Source organism: Bos indicus x Bos taurus, chromosome 10 (genome assembly GCF_003369695.1).
Source record: "Bos indicus x Bos taurus breed Angus x Brahman F1 hybrid chromosome 10, Bos_hybrid_MaternalHap_v2.0, whole genome shotgun sequence".
Taxonomy (NCBI): Eukaryota; Metazoa; Chordata; class Mammalia; order Artiodactyla; family Bovidae; genus Bos; species Bos indicus x Bos taurus.
The window spans coordinates 87,447,872-87,464,554 of NC_040085.1; positions in this window are offsets into that span (position 1 = coordinate 87,447,872).

A 16,683-nucleotide genomic window follows, 5' to 3' on the forward strand; every position below is an offset into this window, starting at 1 on the left:
AGAGACAGTTGGTATCATTTTAACTTAATCATTAAAGCCCACCTTAATTATTATCTGGGGCTTCCAGGTAGCTCAAACAGTAAAGACTCTGCCTTCAATGCAGGACACCTGGGTTTGGGCCCTGGGTTGGGAAGATCCCCTGGAGAAGGAAATGGCAACTGACTCCTGTATTCTTGTCTGGAGAATTCCATGGACAGAGCAGCCTGGTGGGCTATAGTCCATGGAGTTGAAGAGTTGGTCACGATTGAGCGACTAACACTAACTAATGATTATCTGACTATTATCGTAGGATATCAGGACATACAACGAAACAAGAGGGATACAAGTGCACAGAGGGGATGCATGTGAGGAGACGGTGAGAAGACAGCCACTGGAAAACCAAGGAGAGAAGCTTCAAGAGGAACCAGACCTGTCCACACTTGATCTGGGACTTCTAGCCTCCAGAAGCATGAGAAAGCAAATCTCTGTTAAATCACCCAGTCTGTTATATTTTGATATGGCAGCCCTAGCCAATCAATACGTTCCCCTCTCCTTTCTTGTTCTTTTAAAATTAAATCTACAGTCTTACCACTGGGGAATATCATGACAAAGCATTTGATATCGGGAGTTGATGAGTTGTTATTTAAAGGACCCTCTAATGTGCCATTCCCTGGAAGTTGTTGATTACAGTTAAATTCACTTAGGGGAACATTGAACGTGGGATCATGTTTGTGGCCTTCATTCTAGCAAAGCTCTCCTAAGGGAGCTGTGAGACTTAAGCCCTGACTAAGGGCCTCCTTGGTGGCTCAGATGGTAAAGAATCTGCCTGCAATGCAGGAGACCCGGGTTTGATCCCTGGGTTGGGAAGATCCCCTGGAGAAGGGAATGGCTACCCACTCCAGTATTCTTGCCTGGGGAATTCCATACACAGAGGAGCCTGATGGACTATAGTGCATGGGGCTGCAAGAAGGCATACACATCTGAGAGACTAACACAGTAAGAGTTGTACCACCCAGAGCCCTGCAGTGGGGCCCTGGGATGGTCTAATAATTGCTAACATGACTCCTTCAATAATTAATGATTCAGTTGTTTTAAATGCCTTAATACATAAAAGCTCACATGTGGTGTCAGATCTCCAAATTATAACACAAAATAGATGTTTTGCAGTAACTTATATGGAATTAATTCCATCCTAGAGTTCTTGTAGAAATTAGAAGTCATTTAAAGACTGAGCTCTGATGGTTATGTGTCACTAGACTCCCTCTGTGGAACCATTTCCTTGTAAATTTTTGTAATCCATTTGTATTCTGTACACATGTGGTCTCTTGACGGCTTTGGTGGTTCTTAATTGCACTTCTCATAGGCAATCCCAATGGTAGGTTCCTTTCAACTAAACTAGTAGTGATGTGCCATCAAGCACAAAAACAAAAACAAACAAACAGAAAAAAAAACTGGTTGATTTAATTATTAATGGTAAATGTCCTTCTAGCTTCTTCCAAGAAAGCGAAAGCACATCACTTGACTAATAAGCCTTTTCAGTAATGAAATATAATTTTACTTGGTCAAGTTATTCTCCTAAAGTTTTAGTTCTTATTTATGGATTCTTAATCTCAGGTGCTTGGGATTGGCTTTATCACCCTCTTCATTTTCTGGAGTTCTACTATTGATCTCCCAAAGAACTTGTGCCTTTTAAGGGTTTTTGTTTTAATTATTCTCCATATTTCTCACTCGTGTCCCTCTTCACTTTTTGAAAATGTTCCAAAGTAATTTTTTTAAAAAAATCTATTTCCCAGATTTATTGAGATGTAATTGACATACAATTGTATAATTTTAATATATACAATGTAAAGATTTTATATATGTATATATTGCAAAATGATTACCACAATAAAGTAGTTAACACATCCATCACCTCACATAATTACAATGTCTTGTGTGTATGATCAGGGTTTAATTTATTCTCTTGGCAACTCTCAAATATGCATCACAGTATTATTAACTGTGCTTGCCATGTTGTACAGTATAGCCCCAGACCATACTCATTTAATAACTGGAAGTTTATATCCTTTAACAGCCTTCACCAATTCTCTTCCAACCTCCCATCCTTGGAAACTACCAGTTTATTCTAATTTTTTTTTTTTCTTTCTCCTAACTCATGTATACTTCTTTTGCTTTTGTATAGTTGCTATGTCCTTCGGACTTCCCAGGTGGCGCTCGTGGTAAGGAACCTACCTGCCAATGCAGGAGATGGGGGAGAGGGGGGTTCAGTCCCTGGTTGTGAAGATCCCCTGGAGGAGGGCACAGCAACCCACTCCAGTATTCTAGCCCTGGAGAATCCCATGGACAGAAGAGCCTAGCGAGCTATAGTCCATAGGGTTGCAAAGAGCTGGACATGACTGAAGTGACTCAGCATGCATGCACGCACTATGTGCTGTATTTTTTTCAAAAAAGTCCTAACTTTCTTAGGACAGTTTCCTTTTTTAAAAATAGATAAAAATATTTATAAGCCCTCATTTGAAAACAAACAGAACAATCCTTAATTAGCTTACTTCCAATTAATCAAGTAATGCTACATATGTATGAATGGGTATGTAATTTAACATCAGTAGCTCAGAAATGCACTCTGTATGGAACACTAGGTCTGCAGAGCCTTCTGGAGAATTCGTTATGAAAGGGAAACATTTCTGATTAAGAGTGAAAATATGATTGAAAAAGACAAAGGATGGCACAGGCCAATCAAAAGAACTAAAATGTCCTCCCTTTTTTAGCAGCTGAATGAATTTGGCCATGCCTATCATTCTAGTGCAGAGTATACAAGGTAAGCATTAACTAATATTCAGCCTGTGACTTCACAGAAGATACTAAATAGCAACAGGGCAGCAAAGGAACCTGAGAGTAGGGATCAGTGTCTGCAGAAAAAGGGGCCTTGGGTATTAGGCTAATAGAAATTAACCTTGGCTATTTCTACTATTCAGAAGATGAAAGGAAATGGAAAGCTAATCACTGAAGTAATATACCTCAAATCTTTTCCACCTGCCTAGAAAAAGAAAGCAATGGTCAATGATACAAGTGAGGTGACTTGCTTTTGTTAATTAAAATCGTGCTGTGTATTTTCATCAACTCTGTTCACTAATGAGATGAACATTATATTATGTATTTTTTTCTGTCACTTAGAGATATTAATTTTATGGTAAGACTATTACCCTGATTTCAAATATTCCAAGAAAAGCTGGAGAGAGAGTGATGAGAAAGAGACCAATTCCAAGAAATCTTTCATTACAGAGGTTATCTGCAGAAATTAGTGTCCAAATGCTTGATTTTCTCATAGACAATTTGGTGAACTTGTTGGGGTCCAGTGTGTTTCACTGGAGTAGGAGAGAGCAAACTGCAGTGCGTGGGTTAAACATGGCCTGCTGCCTATTTTCGTAAATTAAGTTTTATTGGAATACAGCAACATTCATTTGTTTACATACAATCTACAACTGCTTTTGTGATATAATTGCAGGGGCTGAGTAGTTGTGAAAGAGACCATTTGGCTCTCAGAGCCTAAAATATTATCTGGCTGTTTACAGTTTGACAACCTTTTCACTGGATAATGGCAAACAGGTCAAGTTTCAGAGGTGAGTATAAACCGATGTGAAGATAATTGGATGGAGATGAAATTGGAAGGAGGTTACACTGAGCTTTTAGCACCATACTGGGAGGGAGTATTTAAAAACAAGAGCAAATAAAAGTAGACTGACAATTATCTTGTCAGGAGGATGAAAAGAAAAATCAAACATAGGTCTTTACATTAGATGTAATCTGAAGACAATGAGCAAAGTTGAATCCTGTAGCTTTCATGCATGGCTTAGTAGCTCTTAGCTATATCTAATCTAGTCTTCATAATTCAGTTATTGAAATGACAAGACCTGAATTAGTCTGTAGGTACTTTGTTCCTGAGTACAAGTACATGATCTTAGGGGCTAGGAACAGAGGCATAAGGTTAATGTACAGATCAGTTCATTTGCTAGAAGAAAGCTACAGATACCAGGATGAGCCCTTAACATTCATTCTGTTTGTATATGACATGCCACTGCTTGTTTGTATAAGACATGCTCTGTACGTGATTATTTACAAAGGGAAAAATGACACAGCCCCATATTCCAGTGAAAGGGGGCATGCTCAGTTTGGGGTGTCTGAGCTATAGTCTTCTAGAAAGGTACCAATATCTTTTTTTCAGAAAAGGGATTTTTTGTTTGTTTGTTTGCTTGCTTTTTAAAGCATTTGAAGATCTTTTTGAAGTCTCCCCAGTTTGTAATGTTTCTTTGATCAAAATCTCTAGGTCAGAACTGGAACTTGTTTCAAACACTGACTGCTTTTCGCTTTGAGGCCATGTTTACATGACTCCCAGGATGGGAAGTCTGAACACAAGCCCGAGGTAAGCGTGTCAGTAACATGCATTAGCTTCCCTCACGTGCTTGGGACCATAAGTTTAACTAAGGACGCTGATAAGTAGTTCTACATTGATTTCAGTTTATGGTAAAACTTTTTAAAAACGCTCTTCATGAAAGTGAAATTGATAGACCCTTATTTGGACATCAGATGTAAAGTCTAAAGTTTTTCATTGACATTGTTTAATATTTTACAATGGCATTTTATTTATTTATTTTTTTTTGCAATGGCATTTTAAAAAGGATAATGTAGATGGATGAAATACAATATTTTGAGAATAAAGGAATCCAAGTGAATGTTACATGATTATAAGTGTTTATTCCATGTCAACTAACCTTGGAAAATGATTCCAAGATAAAAGGCAAAAACATTTCCTGAAAATGCCTCAAATCTAATTAGAAACCTCTGATTATTACTGGCAACCTGGAAGTTAAGGAAAACCTTCCTAAACCACAGGAAATTTCTTGTTGAAAAATTCACTATTATATATTATGTGATAATCTAGAGATATTTCTAATTTGCATTTGAGCTTAAATTTAGGGCCATGTGGAAGTTCTGTATCTGGAGTGAGTGTATAGCCTGTGAATTAGAAATGTGTATAGTGCTGTTATTTGAGTGAAGGGAGCACACATTGTTGAAAATGTTTCAAAATACTTAGATCAGATCAGTCGCTCAGTCGTGTCTGACTCTTTGCAACCCCACGAATCGCAGCACTCCAGGCCTCCCTGTCCATCACCAACTCCCGCAGTTTACTCAGAGTCACATCCATCGAGTCAGTGATGCCATCCAGCCATCTCATCCTCTGTCATCCCCTTCTCCTCCTGCCCCCAATCCCTCCCAACATCAGAGTCTTTTCCAATGAGTCAACTCTTCGCATGAGGTGGCCAAAGTATTGGAGTTTCAGCTTTAGCATCATTCCTTCCAAAGAAATCCCAGGGCTGATCTCCTTCAGAATGGACTGGTTGGATCTCCTTGCAGTCCAAGGGACTCTCAAGAGTCTTCTCCAACACCACAGTTCAAAAGCATCAATTCTTCGGTGCTCAGCCTTCCTCACAGTCCAACTCTCACATCCATACATGACCACAGGAAAAACCATAGCCTTGACTACATGGACTTTTGTTGGCAAAGTAATGTCTCTGCTTTTGAATATGCTATCTAGGTTGGTCATAACTTTCCTTCTAAGGAGTAAGCGTCTTTTAATTTCATGGCTGCAGTCACCATCTGTAGTTATTTTGGAGCCCAGAAAAATAAAGTCTGACACTGTTTCCACTGTTTCCCCATCTATTTCCCATGAAGTGATGGGACTGGATGCCATGATCTTTGTTTTCTGAATGTTGAGCTTTAAGCCACCTTTTTCACTCTCCACTTTCACTTTCATCAAGAGGCTTTTGAGTTCCTCTTCACTTTCTGCCATAAGGGTGGTGTCATCTGCATATCTGAGGTTGTTGATATTTCTCCCAGCAATCTTGATTCCAGCTTGTGTTTCTTCCAGTCCAGCATTTCTTGTGATGTACTCTGCGTATAAATTAAATAAACAGGGTGACAATATACAGCCTTGACGAACTCCTTTTCCTATTTGGAACCAGTCTGTTGTTCCATGTCCAGTTCTAACTGTTGCTTCCTGACTGGCATACAAATTTCTCAAGAGGCAGATCAGGTGTTCTGGTATTCCCATCTCTTTCAGAATTTTCCACAGTTTATTGTGATCCACACAGTCAAAGGCTTTGGCATAGTCAATAAAGCAGAAATAGATGTTTTTCTGGAACTCTCTTCCTTTTTCCATGATCCAGTAGATGTTGGCAATTTGATCTCTGGTTCCTTTGCCTTTTCTAAAACCAGCTTTAACATCAGGAAGTTCACGATTCACATATTGCTGAAGCCTGGCTTGGAGAATTTTGAGCATTATTTTACTAGCGTGTGAGATGAGTGCAATTGTGTGGTAGTTTGAGCATTCTTTGGCATTGCCTTTCTTTGGGATTGGAATGAAAACTGACCTTTTCCAGTCCTGTGGCCACTGCTGAGTTTTCCAGATTTGCTGGTATATTGAGTGTAGCACTTTCACAGCATCATCTTTCAGGACTTGGAATAGCTCAACTGGAATTCCATCACCTCCATTAGCTTTGTTCATAGTGATGCTTTCTAAGGCCCACTTGACTTCACATTCCAGGATGTCTGGCTCTAGGTCAGTGATCACACTATCGTGATTATCTGGGTCGTGAAGATCTTTTTTGTACAGTTCTTCTGTGTATTCTTGCCATCTCTTCTTAATATCTTCTGCTTCTGTAGGTCCATACCATTTCTGTCCTTTATCAAGCCCATCTTTGCATGAAATGGTCCTCTGGTATCTCTGATTTTCTTGAAGAGATCCCTAGTCTTTCCCATTCTGTTACACAACCGTAAATGTTTTTATAAATGTGTTACTGTAATAGTTGAGGAGAGACAATTAAACAGGACTGGAGGGATGAGTGTCTCCTGTTTCTGCTTTTGAGATTGGTAATGGATATGAAGAATGCTAGACATACATGATCTAGGTAGATATCATGCAGTAAGGAAGATATTTTTGTTCTTTCTTTCTTTCTTTTTTTTTCTGCCATGATTGCTGTGGTTCAATACCAATACTCACCAAGGAAGCTGTGCTTGGCCATAAGAACTGGATTCACTCAATTTAAACTAATAAAACCTACATCCCAGTGCCTCTCTAATTAGATTGATCACATCCATGGGAACAACCAGCATTATTCATGTTTAGCATCCTAGAGAAGCATACCACTAAGGATTAAACAAACGCTGGCAACGTCTGGGATATAGGAACTGGAAGCAATGGTCTCATTGAATTTCAAGAGCGCTTTATTCCATTAAGCAATTCTTAATTTTCAAACAAAAGCAGTTCTTTATCCAGAAACAATACTAGTATGTGGTTGTGGCCAAGGATCTCCTTTACTGCTCATAATATCCCATAGTTTTCAGTAACAGGCAACAGTTTTAGCCATAACTGAACATCTGTGTTCATCTGTGCAGTAGTAACTCTTGCGGTCCTAGACCACGTGGAGTTCCAGGGATCAGTAAAATAAACATATCTCAGTGAATCTACCCACCACCCCCCCCGACTTTTGTTTCCTTGTGGTTTCTTATAATGGAGCTTCAGAAACCAAAGTTGCCAAAAAAGTTTTTATAAAGCAAGTTGCCAGTGCTGTGGAAGGAACTTTCAACATCTGTATCAGTGACACATTATCAAGGTCTGTTAATAACTCATTCCTGTATATATTTTTAAATAACCTACCTAGATAGGAAAAGGCTGCAATAAAAGCTGTTCTGGAAAAAAAAAAATGCATTAAAGCTTTTCAGAAGAAAAACTTTTAAGTTCATAATGAAATCTGTGATGACAGCTTGCAATTTGTTTTCTTTGAATATGTGTACATATTGACCTTCATGGTTTATGGTATCAGGCAAGGGCTTGATTCACAGAGAAAGCTTTGTACTTTCTCAGGCAAGATACTGAAATCCCCTCAGTCTGTTTCCCCATTTATAAATCTGGGATACCGTGAGACTTAAATGAGAGAATATACATGCAACGTGAACATGATGAGGAAGTTTTCAGAAGTAGGTGCTGGAGGACTATAGGTGAAAATAGCCTTTCTAATTTTGAAATCCAGGGAAAATGTCTCAGAAATAGTGTTAGAAGCAGAAACCAGGAAGATACAGTGAGAAGTCTTTTTTTTTTTTTGGTCTTTTTTAGGAATAGTACTAAAACGTACATAGATGATTCAGAGGATGCAAAGTTGAGCATGCATTCAAGAGAAGAGAGCCAGACATTGTGCCTGGAAGAGCTGGAAGTAGAAAAAGCAAACTCAGAATTAACCAAAGTGTGTTGGAATAGCTGAAGCAAGACATATATTAGAAACTCAGGGACTCTGGGATAAAAAAACTGTCAGCAGTGTTAGGAACACATACAGATGAATGTTTTGTGTGATTCTGTTTCCATAACAAATTGTCTCTTTAACATTGCATTGTTCTATATTTCATTAGATTCTATTTTTGAAAGTAAGCTTGCAAGTGGAGAAATACTGTCTACCTGCTCTGCCCTACTTCTCCTGTTTGTGTGAGTGACAGCGTGAAATAATTAGGATGTTAACCATGCAAGGATTAAAACAATGATGTATCATTATATGCATGAACTCAAAATTCTCACAGAGTCTTATAATCCTTTCCCAACTCCGGCTGCATACCCACAGGGAGCATTTCATGCTTACGGTAGCACATGTGAAGTGTAAATTACTGAACTGAGCAAAAGGAAACTCAAACCGACGCCTCACTGTGTTTGATTTCACTCTGCCGTCCCCACATGCGTGCCCTCCAATCCTCATCTTTTGTTGCTGTGACTCCTATTTTGTGAGATGTTGTGCCGAACTTGGAATAAATTCAGTGAATCTAATCATTGGGAAAGACTCTTGGGCACCTCGTTCAATATTTCAGCCAAAGAAGAGGTTCCCAGTTTCTGAAGGATGCAAGAAAAGGGACTTATTTTATCCTTGCATGCCTGAGGTTTAAGACTATTTCATTCCCTTCTATTTTGATTTAATCTGATTGTTGGATGTATGATTTAATACATAGTCCAAATATATTTCTCTGTCCTTATTCTATTTTCTAAAGATACCCAGAAAAAGTATAATGTCCTTCCTATGCAGGCTTTAGTCATTTTAAGAAATCATCTCTTGATTCTATCTCTAAATCTGCCCTTGTCCTAGCTATAAATATATGTGATTCCTCCTAACTTTCTTCCAACACATGTTCTTAGTGCTTGCTTTTTGAGTGAGTAAGTATGGCATAATTTAGATTCTCTGTCATCCTTTCCTTTCTTCTGGATTCCAGACAGTATTTTATTTTTATGTTTCTCTCTAAATACCATGCCCAGAGTAAAGCATTCTGCCCAGACTTTTTTTGAACACCTTTTAGAACAAAGTATCTATTTACTTGTTACAGAATTTGTATTTTATGATGACCTAAGATTTCATTAAGTTTGACTAACACATACTGTTGCAACATATTAAAATTAAACACAACAACTCATATATCCTTCTGTTACAATCTCCTCTTTAGTCACGTCTCTCATATATCCTTCTGTTACAATCTCCTCTTTAGTCACGTCTCTCTGACCTTATCTATGAGTAATCGGATGTTGTAGACAGTAGTTTTTTCTAATTTAATATTTGGGAAATGTTCTGAAATTGATTAAAACATTACAGATACGTTCACTTTTGAGTGTAAAATCATTAAGGGATGAATTCTATTACTGCTCTTCCCCTAAAGGCACCCTACAACAAACAGCACCTGGAAAATATCCTATTTACTTATTGTCACTGAAAGGCCCGTGGTGCCTTTCTTCAGAGAGGATTAATGTCATGTCTGATCAAAGGGGCTAGCTATTTAAGCTAGAAATAATACCCTTGAATTAAAGAACATTTAGTCTAATTTGTCTGTCTCTTGTTAACCAGGAATTCATGGTCAGTGGGGATTAATAGTTCATCTTGTAATTTATTCTGCTTAATTCTTACCTGGTCTAACATCACCTGTTGTGCCACACTTTAGAGACTTAGCAAAAGCTACTATATTAAGCAGGCCAGCTGTGATGTTTCCAGTGTTTAGAAGTTTAATACCTTTCTGCAACACATATCCACAGGTGTCTCGTGAATATTTATTGATCAGTGGTAAGGTGGTCACAGAGAGATATAGATTTTTGCCAGTGTATTATAGACTTGAATTAATTTTTGAATCATGTCTTCCATCATTAGAACTGTAACCTACCACAATGGTGCTTCTTAGTTAATGACCTAACTTTTATGCGATCCTTTTAATAATTTTCTTTTTTTTTCTCCATGTGTTTGTTTGTTGCCTCACATAAATTTAAATGAGGGAAAGATAAAAGGACTGTGGATGGAACAATGGACAAACATACCCAACAGTCTAGTATTTTTGAATGGTAGATAAATTGGATTTGGAATATAGCGGACAAGGGTACATGTGCTATTTCTGATAAGGTAAAATTTTACTACTAAAAATTCTCAACTTATTTTTTCTTTAATTTAGTAGTTAAAAAACGATGCTCAACATTCCCTTTACTCTTGTAACTTAGAAAGTCTGCCATGACCAAGACAGTTGCGGCCAAGGCCTCATCAGAAAGGATGTATTCAATAACAAATATATGAGTGAGTTTTTTGAGGCAGGAGCTAGACATGGTTGAGTTGTTAATCAAAAAATTCCGTGTAGTATCTCCATATGAGAAGATCATACCTCTCTCTACTCTTCTCTCATACACCCTGTGTCTGTTGCCTTCCAAACTGGCCATGTTTTGTGTTTTTGTAAACTGAATGTGAGCAAAAGTAATGTGTGTCACTTTCAAGTAACAACCTCTCGAGCCTTTCTCCCTGAGTCTGCTTCTCTTTCTTCTGCCGCAAGATCAGTATGTTCTTATTAGTGGTGGTTTCTTCGGCTCTGGTCCGGGAATAAAGCGGATGTGGAAGGAACCTCTGACTCTGTGTTAGATATACATGTAAGAAATACTGAAATCACTGTTGTTATAAACTATGTATAATACAGGTGCTTCATCATGTATAAACAATCAGCTGTCAGTGTTCAGAGCTGTGTACTGGAATGAAAGCACACTGCAGCACATTAAACAATTGCCAACTGTGAGCTGTGTTAGCATTAGCATTTCCAAATAAGTATTTGGGACCTGTATTAACAGAACAATAGTGATGGTTTATAAGGTCTAACATACGCTTTAATTGAAACAGCACAAAGCATATTCTTGGAAAATTAATAAGGATAATGTGATCAAATTACTATTTAAATAGCAAAACGACTAGAAGTGTAGTCCATGGTTGCACTTTTTAAAAATTTTATTTTAGTTGGAGGATAATTACTCTATAATAGTGTGATGGTTGCAGCCATACATCGTTATGAATTGGACACAGGGAAATGTTCATCTGTCCCCCTCCTCCTACACCACCCTCCCACCTCCCTCTCCTGCACTTTTAATTTACAAGAAAATTATGTGTTGTGGACTACATGGAGTAAGAAGATATTTTCACATCCTAATCCCTGGAAACTGTGAACTCTTACCTGATAAGGCAGAAAGAGTAAATCTTATGTCAAAAAATGGGATTAATTAAAGGACCTTGAAAGAGTTTATCCTGGATTATGAGTTTGGACACTAAATACAAAAACAAAAATATGTTTCCTTATATTAGAGTTTTAAAACAGATACACAATAAATAAGATTCAATGCAGTTCAGTTACTCAGTTGTGTCTGACTCTTTGGGACCCCACGGACTGCATGCCAGGCCTCCCTGTCCATCACTAACTCCTAGAGTTTACTCAAACTCATGTCCATTGAGTCAGTGATGCCATCCAACCATCTCATTCTCTGTTGTCCCCTTCTCGTCTTACCTTCAATCTTTCCCAGCATCAGGGTCTCTTCCACTGAGTCAGTTCTTCGCATCAGGTGGTCAAAGTATTGGAGTTTCAGCTTCAACATCAGTTCTTCCAATGAAAATTCAGGACTGATTTCCTTTAGGATAGACTTGTTGGATCGCCTTGCTGTCCAAGGGACTCTGAAGAGTCTTCTCCAACACCACAGTTCAAAATGTAGAGATAAAAATGTGAAGATAAGGCAGACAGAGGCAGCCACAAGCCAAGGATTACCTCATCACCAGAAGCTGGAGGAGTGAAAAAGCAGAATCCCTGTGGAACCTCTGAAGGGAGCATGACCCTGCTGACAACCTGGTTTTGGACTTCTGGTCTCCTGACCTGAAAGACAATAAATTTCCATTGTTTTAAGATATGGCATTTATGTAACTTGTGACAGCAGCTCTATGAAACTAATATATGTAATAGATCAATAATCACTAACTAAACCAGCAATTCCAGAAAACTAAACTTTATGTACACTCAAGAATACATGTCTGGAGAATCTAGTTCTAGTAAATCCAGACTGCAACTTGTGTTTGAATATCTATTTAGCAGTTGTTCTAATGGATGTAAATACTATAAATATGAAGATGTTTGGGGGGAGGGAATATCTGGAATAGGCAACACACACTTAAAGATGCTCAGTGGCACCTTCTGACTAGTGGCTTGTGGGTAAATATCACCAGTTCATGTCTGCAGTGACTTGGCACACAGTTTCCTTGTCTGTCTCTTATTTCTTCACTTCACATCTTCACATTGTTTTCATGAAAGTATAGTTGGTTTACAATGTTGTTAGATTCAGATGTATAGCAAAGTGATTCAGTTACACATATACATATCTATTACTTTTCAGATTCTTTTCCTTTATAGGTTATTACAATATATTGAGGCTATTTCCCATGCTGTATAGTAGGTCCTTCTTGGTTATCTATTTTATAATATATATAGTGTATACATATATGTTAATCCCAAACTCCTAATTTATTTCCTGTCCTCTTTCCCTTTTGAAAACCATAAATGTTTACTATGTCTGTTAGTATATTTCGGTTTTATACATAAGTTAATTTGTATCATTTAAGATTCCACATATAAAGCAATAAATGATATTTGTCTTTCATTGTCTGGCTTACTTCACTTAGTACGATAATCTGTAAATCCATCCATGCTGCTGCAAATGTTGTATTTCATTCTTTTCTGTGCTTGATTAATATTTCACTGTGTGCGTGTGTGTGTGTGTGTAAAACAACTCCTTTACCTGTTGATGGACATTTAATTTGCTTGCATATCCTGGCTGTTCTAAATACTGCTGCAACAAATATTTGCATGCCTGTATCTTTTCAATTTATAGTTTTCTTCAGATATATGCCAGGAGTGGGATCTCTGAAATCAAGTGGTAACTCTATTTTTAGCTTTTTAAGGAACCTCCATACTGTTCTCCATAGTGGCTACACCAATTTACATGCCCACCAATGGTGCGGCATTGGCTCCTTTTTCTCCACACCCTCTCCAGCATTTATTATGATGGCCATTCTGACCTGTGTGAGGTGATACCTCATGATTGTTTTGATTTGCATTTCTTTAATAATTAGAAATGTTGGACATTTCCTCCTAAGTCCATTGGCACTTGTATGTCTTCTTTGGAGAAATGTCTCTATAGACCTTTTGCCCATTTTTTATTTTCATTTTTAAATATTTATCTGTATGAGCTGTTTGCATATTTTAGAAATCAATCATTTGTTGGTAACACTGTTTGCAAATATTTTCTACATATTATAGGTTATCTTTTCATTTTCTTTATGGTTTCCTTGCTGTGCAAAAACTTTTAAGTTTAATTATGTCTCATTTATTTATTTTTGTTTTTATTTTCATTACTCTAGGAGACAGATCCAAAAACATTGCTGCTATTTAATGTCAGAGTGTTCTGCCCAGGTTTTCCTTTAGAAGTTTTGTGATACCTGGTCTTACGTTTAGATGTTTAATCCATTTTGAGTTTATTTTTTTATCTGTTGTTAGAGAAGGTTCTAACTTCATTCTTTCACATGGAACTGTCCAGTTTCCCAACACAGCTTATTGAAGATTGACTTTTCTTCATTGTGTATTCTTGCCTCCTTTGTCACAAATTAGGTGGCCATAGGTGTGTGGTTAATCTCTGGATTTTCTATCTTATTCCATTGATCTATATGCCTGCTTTTGTGCCAGTATGATATTTTTGATGACTATAGTTTTGCAATATAGTCTTAAGGCAGGAAGCCTGATTCCTCCACCTTCATTTTTCTTTCTCAAGACTGCTTTAGCTATTCAGGATCTTCTATGTTTCCTGCAACTTTTTTTTTTTCCTTCTAGTTCTGTGAAAAAGACCATTGGTAATTTGACAAGGATTGCATTGAATCTGAGATTGCCTTGGGTAGTATAGTTACTTAGACAAATGGATTCTTCCAACCCAAGAACATGATACATATTTCCATTATTTTGTGTCATTTTCAATTTATCCCATCAGTGTCCTACAGTTTTTGGAGTACAGGGCTTTTGCCTCCTCAGGTGTGTTTATTCTTAGGTTCACGTGTGTGTGTTTGTGCTCAGTTGCTCAGTCACTTCCGAACCTTTGTGGTCCCATGAGCTGTAGCCTGCCAGGCGCCACTGTCCATGGAATTTTCCAGGCAAGAATAATGGCTGTCAAGTCGCTTCAGTCGTGTCCGACTCTGTGCGACCCCATGGACTGCAGCCTACCAGGCTTCTCCGTCCATGGGATTCTCCAGGCAAGAACAATGGAGTGGTTGCCATTTCCTGCTCCAGGGGATCTTCCCAACTCAGGGATGGAATCTGCATCTCCCGCATTGGCCGGAGGATTCTTTATCACTAGCGCCACCTGAGAAGCTCTGTGCTGTGCTGTGCTTAGTCACTCAGTTATGTCCAACTCTTTGTGACCCCATGGACTGTAGCCCGCCAGGCTTCTCTGTCCATGGGGATGCTCCAGGCAAGAATATTGGAGTGAGTTGCCATGCCCTCCTCCCTGGGAAGTCCTAGTTTTCACATACTTAAATAAAATATTTGCTAAAAATTTTATGAGGAATATAATCAGCAGCCCTCTCACTCTCGGAAAAGGATGACCAATAACCTCCCACCAAACACCAGAGTTCTGTAATACACAGTGTAAATCCCTAGAAACTGCGTTTACTTGTTATTGAGATACAGTCTTAAAAACATCTAAAATCATAAACTGCTATGAACTTTGCTGTTTCAAATCATATTGGTGAGAAAGGAACCATCTCATTTTTGTCTGGAAGATCCTAGCTATTTGGGTCACTTTGATATGGAGAAGCAGCTTTGATTTTCAGTCAGCTTCAAAGTCTAAGACGAAAGGCTTTTGGACACAAAATTCCACTTTTCCACTAGTAGTTTCCAAAGAAACGGGACACTGAGCCCTGCTCCTCAGCCTAAGCCTAAATCTTTGTATACAAGGGCTGCTTTGTTTTGTTTCAAACAAAACACTGCATCATTTAAATTCTACCGAAACTCTCCCCTTTTCAACTCCCTGTTATAGCCTTAGGTCCTCTTTTTATCTGGTGGGATATTTTATGCTTTCTTTGGGGTATCCTCTGTTTTGTTCAGCAAGTTAGCAATCTTAACTTTTTTCATCTCTCAATTGGTTCTTGTTGGTCTTTGGCTGTTGGGATTTAGAAAGTTTGGGACATGCTAGAAAATAAAGCATATGAGTTATGGAGAAGACATGATTACTGTAGAACAGGGTAGTCTGAAGAATCATGGAAGGGAGTTTGAGCTGGATACTAATGAGTATATTGGATTTATGTAGGCAGACTCTAGAAGCAGCATTTGAGTCAGATCATCAGTGTGAATAAAGACAAAATGGCGGAACATTCAGTTCTTTTACAAGTTCTAGATACTCTACCTTCAAATTTCACTGCTCTCATCAAATGTTCAGATTCCACACTGACCCCAGCCCTGTTTGGATTGATGTGGTAATTTTCTAACTTGGTTACCTACTTATCCTTGTTCCTATCTATTAAGCATAAACCACTCAGCAACTAGAATTACTGTTCAAAATGTAAAATGTCTTATTTCTCTCCTTTGAAAGGTATGTACTGACTTTTGCTGTGCTTCAAATCCAAAGTCCTTCCCTGTGAGTGTGTGCATGTGTGTGTGTGTGGACATGGCCTACCCAATTTCTGAGAACTCTTCCCCCGCTCTCTCTGACCTAGCCATGCAGACACTCCGTTTCTCCATCAGCCTGAGAGACTCTGTATTGTTTTCTCTGCCTGTAGGAGGCAGGAGGGAAGGAAAAGTCTGAGAGTAGAATTTGAAGTAAAGAAGGGATTATATGACCACATTTAGGACTATCATTATACACATTAAAACATTTTCCCTGCTGGCTCAGATGGTAGAGAATCTGCCTGCAATACGGGAGACCTGGTTCAATCCCTGGGTTGGGAAGGTCTCCTGGAGAAGCAAATGGAAGGGAGTTTGAGCTGGATACTAATGAGTATATTGGATTTATGTAGGCAGACTCTAGAAGCAGCATTTGAGTCAGATCATGGAGAATCCTGTTTACAGAGGAGTCTGGTGGGTTACAGTTTAAGGGGTTGCAAAGAGTCGGACACTGCTGAGCGAATTACACTTTCACTTTCATGATACACACATATAAATGTTAAAAAAAGACAAGTATACACATTTGATTGTAACATTTTTTTTTCATATGTGGACATCAAAGATATCCAACAAATTCATGCAAGATGTCTCTTTCATGTTTAAGAAAAAAAAGAATTGTTAAAACAGGAACCTCTCGGG